The 8,121-nt window shown below is 40.9% G+C and overlaps 1 pseudogene; it reads right to left on the bottom strand.

Annotated features, from left to right (window-relative positions):
* Positions 1-5,216: 5,216 nt before the first annotated feature.
* Positions 5,217-5,564, bottom strand: LOC116883980 (annotated as a pseudogene).
* Between the last annotated feature and the right edge of the window lie 2,557 nt (positions 5,565-8,121).

Genomic DNA, 8,121 nt, shown 5'->3' with positions numbered 1-8,121 from the left:
TGCACTTCTGAGAAGTGGCCATCTCTGAGGTCCAAGAGGACATCAGAGTGAAGGTTTCTCAAAAAGATAAAAATAGAACTACCGGGGTTGGGGATTTGGCTCAGTGGTAGAGTGCTTGCCTAGGAAGCGCAAGGCCCTGGGTTCGGTCCCCAGCTCCGAAAAAAAGAATTAAAAAAAAAAAAAATAGAACTACCATTTGGTAGCTCTTCCATTTCTGGGCATGTGCCCAAATTACTCTCTGTATGTCTTACCACAGAGGTTCCTAGTCAGTCTTGTTCATTGCTGCTCTGTACACAATAGCCAGGAAATGGAACCAGTCTAGATATCCACCAACAGATGAACAGATAATGAAAATACAGTTTATATACAAAGTGGAACTTTATTCAGCTACAAATAAAAATCAAAATATGAAACTTGTAGTTAAATGTGGAATGATAAACTATTATATTAAATGGGATAGTCCAGGCTCAAATCCTGTGTTATTCTCTCTCCTATGAAGTTCCTAGCTTCTAACTCTGATGTACTTATCCAGAAGTGAATGTTTAGATCAGGAAGCAAGAAAGGGAGCTGTGAGAGGGGGAAGAGGATTGAAGGGAAAGGGTCAGAAAGGTAGCAGTGTATGTATGGTATGAAGATTGAAGGGGGAGTGGCCAAGATGGAAGGAATAATTAGGGATCTGAATGCTCAACTAAAACTAAAAACACAAGAACATGTTGTAAGGAAAATTGTTATCCTATAAACTAACTTCAAAATATTGAAAAATAGTTAATATGAAATGGTTACAAACATTTGATTATAAATATTTGAGTAAAATTAACAGGACATTTGAAAAGATTGATTAAATAAAGAAAACAGTGGGTCCTATGCAGGAAAACCATTTCCAGATACATTTAAAAGTTTTTGAGACTATAACTCCATCATTTCTCTCTTCCCTTTCCTCCATCCACAGCCTCTCATGTCCCTCTCCTTGCTCTCTTCCAAATTCACAACCTCTTTTACATTAATTGTTGTTATATGTATATAGGTATATACATATACTTATAACTATATTTACTCAGTCTATATAATGCATCTTGTGTGTATGTGTCAGGGATAGCCATTTGGAATTGGATAACCAATTGTTGTGCTTTCTCACCTGGGGATGACTGCTTCTGCCATCAGCATCCCTTAGTTACCTATAGTTCCTTGTGTAGGGTTGATGCCTTAAGGTCTTTAATTCAGATTATTTCTGAAAATAGTCTAAGTGGCATCCTTAAATTGATTTTAATATGTATTAAATCCCTAAACCAAGGACAAGGTAACAAGAAGATAAACATCAGAAAAATGAGAGATTTCTAACATGGACGAAAGGGAGAGAGAAGAAAGAGAGTTGCAGAGTATAAGGAGTGTTGTCAAAGGACAGTGTATACTTGTACAAAAATTTCCTTATGAAATATAAACTGTATTTTCATTATCTGTTCATATATAGCGAATATATATATCTATTAAAAGAGGGAAGAAAGGAAGATTTCTTTAAAAATAAAATTATACTAAAAAAAGCTGAAAGTTAGTCAGGGAAACAGCCCAAATAGAAATTTCTTTTATCAAAGATAAAAGTTAGAGTCATAAATTAAGATGCTTATTGACGAAGAAACAGGAGGGACAGAGAGGGTAGCCGGTAGACAACATGAAAGGTGACATTAAGATTCCACTCTGTGTATTTACAGGTTGTTATTAATATTCTTAAGGGATGGATGGTACTGGGCTCTGTATGTTTAGGTGGGCAATTATATCTTATCAATTGGGTCAAAAAATGCTTATTGAACAGAAATAATACAATTTCAGGAAGAGAGATTAGAGCTATAAGGAGGCAAACAGAGATAGATAGACAGACATATATATATATACTTTGTGCGTGTGTGTGAGAGAGAGAGAGACATGGGGAGAGAGACAGACACATGGACACATAGACACACAAATCTGATATTTAGGTGCATCATCTTGAAACTGTACAAGAGTGATAATGTTGGAAGCTTCGTGGTGTGGTAGAAACAGATTCATACACACACACACACCCACACACACACACACACACACACACACACACACACACACACACAGTGGGCTAGTGCCCATGCTTGCACAGTTCTGAGACAAAATTTAGTGCTCTGACCTCCATTGTATTCACAACTCCCCAGATCTCGGGTCTGTGTTCTCTTAAAATTGTCCTTAAAACTACCTATATTTTTCTCATATCTAATTTTTGTAAACTTACTGCCTGCCCAAGAAGACACATTATTTGTAAAGCTTGTTGTTGTTGTTGTGTTGTTGTTATTAGTAGTATTATTGTTGGGTGCACAACAGAGGTTGGGGCTTTAAGTCTTCCCAGAGCTGGAATTACAGGCAGCTGTGAACCACCAAGGACACTGGGAACTGAACTCAGGTTCTGAGGTAGAGTTGGTACTCACTCTTAATGGCTGAGCCATCTCTGAGGTCCAAGATATTTTAAATGTAGAATTATATACATCCAAACGGGAGGCCTGGTATTTGCTATTATAAAATAATGGGACCGTATTTTCTTCATTTCTGAAGACATTTATTGAGTGGGATTCTGATATTTTCCTTAGAGTCCATTCTTCTCATTGGTATATGCCATCCAAATAGGCAACATGGAGGTATATGGGCTTACTTGCACTAATTTGGGACTTTAAATAAAGTCACCAGGCTGCTATGAAACACATAAAGTTCAGGCAATGACAAACACAGTGTTTAATATCTTAAGTGATTTTTCAGTGGCTGAGAAAGTAGAACCACGCCTAGGGATGGGGGTTTCAGATGGGAAAAAAGGATTTTAAAGATATACCTAAGGCGTAGAGGTGCTAGCTACTAGCTCTGATGATCTGAGTTCAGTCCCTGGGGTGTGCATGGTGGAAGGAGAAAACTGACTCTCTCTGACCTCCATGTATATGCACACATGCACACAGGTACACACACAGTGTTAGAAACCTACTCTTTCATCAATAGAGTTACTAGGGACTAAGAGATGGCTTGCTCACTAAGAGCACTGGCTACCCTCATAGAGAACCTGGATTCAGTTTTTAGCACCCACAATCACAAGTGCCCGAAACTCCAGTTCCAGGGTATGTGTCACCATCTTCTGGCATTTTGAGCACTGCACGCATGTGGCACACTTACAGAAAAAAATACTCAGACTGGAGAGATGGCTCAGTGGTTAAGAGCACTGACTGCTCTTCCAGATTTTGTGAGTTTAATTCCCAGCAACCACATGATGGATAACAATCATCTGTAATAAATCAGATGCCCTCTTCTGGTGTGTCTGAAGACATCGACAGTGTCCAATGTACTTACATAAAACAAATAAATAACTCCTTTTTAAAAAAAAAATCCCTTTAAAAAATACTCATGCACATAAAATAAAACTAAATAAATCTCTAAAAGAAGAGAAAGTTACTTTCCTCTTGCTTCTGTGGGCTACAGTAGTGGTGGTCATGGTAAGAATGTACCACGGTGGGTAACTTAGTATAATATTTTAACTATGTATGGAACAGGAGCTGATAACATTTTCTGTTAAGGGATGACTGTATTTCATACCATGGAGTCTCATGGTCTATGTCTCAACTTCTCAGCTCTGTTGTTGCAGGACAAAGTAGGGCAGATAGACAGCGGGTAATGTGATGGGCAAAGACTTCATTCACAGATGCTGTTGGATCAGGATCCAGACGCAACGGTTACTGCTCCTTGGGTTTAGTTATAGAAAATATTCAAGTTCTTAAGGACCACTTGACTATATTTATGTCTCATATTTTAACTCTTGCTTTTAAAACATAATGAATTATGTAGAAAGCTATAGCACACTGACTTTAGTCTTCAAAAAAATCACTCTGGTTCATTTTGTAGCACCGTAGCAAAATATGACAGACTGGTTCTGGGCAATTTAAAACGAACAGTAACTTATTGTTTCATGATTCTGGAGACTGTGACCAGTGTCTAATGAGCGTCTTCTTGCTCTGTTAGCCCTTGCGGAAAGGGCAACGACAGTTCAGGAGAGTGAGCTTGCCACTCCAGGCTTTTTCAAAGCAGGAACAAGCCCATTAACAACCCCTTCCTATTAGACTCTATTTCCCAATGCTTTCCCACTGGTGATTAAGCTTCCCACTTGTGTCTCTTAGGGGACACATTGAAACCATAGCAACCTCCACATGATGTAGATGTGCTAGAATTCATGATACCATTTTCTGTTTGAACAGTGAAATTTGGCTATCTATTCTTGAGTAATGGTGTCATGTTAATTGTCTTAAAAATCACCTCCAATATGTAACTGCTTAAAGCAATGATCAATTCTTCCGTCATAATTGTAGCATAGCAGATTGAGCATCTTTGTTCTATATAGGCCAGCTAGGTGTAAGTGTGGGACCCACCTAGGGAGGCTGAACTGGCTACAATGGCTACCTTTATTTTTTTTCTCCAGAAAAGACTAATTTTTTATTCAAGTATACTGCAAATAAGAACCCAAAGGGGGATCCCCAGACTGGGACAAATACCAGCCACTCCCATCACATAACAAAGGGGGAAGATGGTCTCCATATCTCTGTCTCATCAAAGTGCCCCTCCTCTGTGCTGCAGCATCCAAGGGGCAGGGCCCCATCTTCCCTGGGTTGGGATAGTCAGTAACAAGCCTGTTGCACCCCAGCCTCCCTTCCGTCTAGAGTGTCTTGGGAAAGATGACTAAGTTTGGTGCCAGGAGCAGCTACAATGGTGGGTGTCAAAGAATGAAAATCAAACAAAAAAAAAAATCAACACAACTGTCCAGAGGTAGTTTGTGAACAGAGGAAAAGATGGAATCTGAACCTTTAGGAGCAGAGAAGAGCAAGAGGAGGAGGGGCAAGGCTAGATCCTCATTAGTGCCCCCCTGGAGCAAGTGATCAGCCTGATGTCAGAGCAGTGGAGTCAACTTGGTGCTCCGTGAAGGCCAGAGAACAGGATCTAACCATGGAGATAGGTGGTACGTTCCATCCATCATTTCATCAGGTCCTACGTGAGGGCAAGGTGGGCGGGGTCAACATTTGCCCGACTTTCTGTAGTCCAACCTAGTGCAGGAGCTAGGTAAAGTAAGGCAGCAGTGGCACAAAACCTACTCGGTGACAATTTGGTGGGGGCATGCTGGGATCTAAACATTGATCACACCTGCTGCTGCCAGGTCAGCCAACTGGGGTTTGTCAGAAGGACATGGGCCCTTGATAGCCAAAGAGCATGCGGCTCTCTATGTGTCGTCCCTGCTCCTCCTCCAAGGACCCCTGAGAGATGACCTCATGTTTCTCCTTCCCTATGTTTTTTGGTCTGCACCTTGGTTTCTTCCTGAAGCTAGGGTAATTTTCCATGTTTTAGCAGCACCTTTATCTTTGCTCTCTTTTAACCCGCTGGCCTTGAGGTCTCTTCAATGTTGACACTTTACTGGCCTCGTCTGGAGGTTGCTTGCCCTGCCTGCCTGGGCCTCGCTTCTCAGCCCTATCCCTTTCCTGCTTGGAGGACAAGGGCTGCTTGGACATTGAGTTGGACTCCCTCATTTCCCCTCTCTATGGAGCAGTCAGAGTGACTGGCTATAATGGCCTTCTTGGAGACTGGTCAACACCAGAAACCCCCCAATTCTGCAATGGCTTTTATTCCCTTCGGAGACTTGTTGGTGTCTTGGGCTCCCCAGCAGGAGGAAAGTGAGTCCCTGGGCACAAACACTTTCCAAGCCTCTGCTTAAGTCATGCTTTCTCCTGTACCATCACAGGTAAGTAGAATTCATAGCCATGTTTTTCACAACGAGTGACATAGCAGACAGAGTACCTACAAACTGGAAAAGGACAGGGGACGGTGAGCAGGCCTGACTCAAAGAGGAGGTTCTGGATCTTCTGGGGTAACTGACTTACTACCAACGCTGTACCGAGTACTTGGTTAATTACCTGCAGAATCCAGCCTGTTCCTAATATGCCTTTGGAATCATGCTGCTTGTGCTCTCCCATTCTAGATCTTCCTCAGCAGCACTGTTTAGAGCGAATCAACTAGTTTAGTCCGGGCCAATCAGTAAGACTAGAGGAAGTCAATGAACTTACAGCTTAGAGATTTTCAGTGTCTATCACCAGTCAGGCCTATGTTTGTAATGTCTTCTAGCTTCCAGATTAGTACCAGGCGGAGACTAGAGCTGCGTATTTGATTAATTTAGCTTTGTACTCCACCTGCTATGGTTAAGAAGGAAGCCACTGCTTTGATTCTCTGTGTTAGACCCCCTGAGAACCAGCAAAGGACATCCTTTTTCCATGTCGGCCCTAAGCTCGACCTCTCAATACCAAGCATCACTTGTTGCCTAGTAACCCTCTATCCAGCAGAAGACTGATTTTTTCTTTGAAGTTTTCCTTAAATACAGTTCTCCCTTCTAGCAATTCTTCAATGCGAGGCTTTTCTCTTCAAGGTGTCCCCTGCTTCAGAGCTTTCATACCCTTGTCCTAGCTGCCTAGAAGTCAGTCTTCTGCTAGCAGCCTTCAGATGAAGATGTAGAACTCTCAGCTCCTCCTACACCATGCCTGCCTGGATGCTGCCATGCTCTTGCCTTGATGATAATCTGAACCTGTAAGCCAGTCCCAGTTAAATGTTGTCCTTGTAAGACTTGCCTTGGTCACGGTGTCTCTTCGCAGTAGGAAAACCCCAACTAAGATACTCGCTTATCCTTTCTGGGACCAACAAGATGGTTCTGCTGGTAAAACTGTTTGTATACAAGCCTGACAGCCTGAGTTTGATCCCTGGATCCCTTAACAGAAGGGAAAAACTGAGTCCTGAAAGGACCTCCATAGTCATACTGTGGCACGCACATGTATGCCGCACACACATGAGGAACAGTAATAATAAATGATTTTATTAAAAATAAGAAAATGAGATTTCATTACTTATGAAAAATAGAAAAATTATCATCAAACATGTATCTAAACAGTTGAGCATAGGTTCTGTCCACCTGTGGTACAGTGACAGAGAGAGGCCCAGCCTGAGCTACAGAGTGATCCCATCAAAAGGCAAAGGGCCTTGTTCGGTTGATTCTTTGTATATTTCTTTTTGTTTCTACTTAATTTCAGTCCTGAGTTTGATTATTTCCTGATGTCTACTCCTCCTGGGTGTATTTGCTTCTTTTTGTTCTAGAGCTTTCAGGTGTGCTGTCAAGTTTCCTTTTGGGGGCATTCAGAGCTATGCATTTTCCTTTTAGTACTGTTTGTGTCTCATAAATTTTGGTATGTCGTGCCTTCATTTTCATTAAATTCTAAAAAGTCTTTAGTTTCTTTCTTAATTTCTTCCTTGACCAAGTTTTCATTAAGTAGAGCATTGTTCAGCTTCCACGTGTATGCATGCTTTCTGTTGTTTTTGTCATTAATGGAGACCAGCCTTAGTCAGTGGTGATCTGATAGGATGCATGGGATCATTTCAATCTTTTTGTATCTTTTGAGGCTTGTTTTGTGACCGATTACATGGTCAGTTTTGGAGAAGGTATCATGAGAAGAAGGTATATTCTTTTGTTTTAGGATGAAATGTTCTAGAGATATCTGTTAAATTCATTTGGTTCATAACTTCTGTTAGTTTCTCTGTGTCTCTGTTTAGTTTCTGTTTCCATGATCCGTCCATTGATGAGAGTGGGGTGTTGAAATCTCCCACTATTATTGTGTGAGTTACAATGTTTGCTTTGAGCTATAGTAAAGTTTCTTTTATGAATGTGGGTGCCCTTGCATTTGGAGCATAGATGTTCATAATTGAGAGTTTGTCTTGGTGAATTTTTCCTTTGACAAGTATGAAGTGTCTTGCCTTAATCTTTCTTGAACTTTTGGTTGAAAGTCGATTTTATTTGATATTAGAATGGCTACTCCAGCTTGTTTCTTGGGATCATTACTTGGAAAATTTTTTCCAGCCTTTTATTCTGAGGTAGTGTCTTCGTCTTTGTCACTGAAGTGGGTTTCCTGTATGCAGCACAATGCTGGGTCCTGTTTATGTATCCAGGGAATGGAATTCATTGATGTTAATAGATATTAAGAAAAAGTGATTTTGCTTCCTGTTATTTTTGTTGTTAGAGGTGGAATTATGTTTGTAAGGCTTTCTTTT

This window comes from Rattus rattus, chromosome 14 (genome assembly GCF_011064425.1).
Source record: "Rattus rattus isolate New Zealand chromosome 14, Rrattus_CSIRO_v1, whole genome shotgun sequence".
NCBI lineage: Eukaryota > Metazoa > Chordata > Mammalia > Rodentia > Muridae > Rattus > Rattus rattus.
Note: the sequence above shows the minus strand (reverse complement) of the source record. Positions and strands in the feature narration are given on the sequence as shown.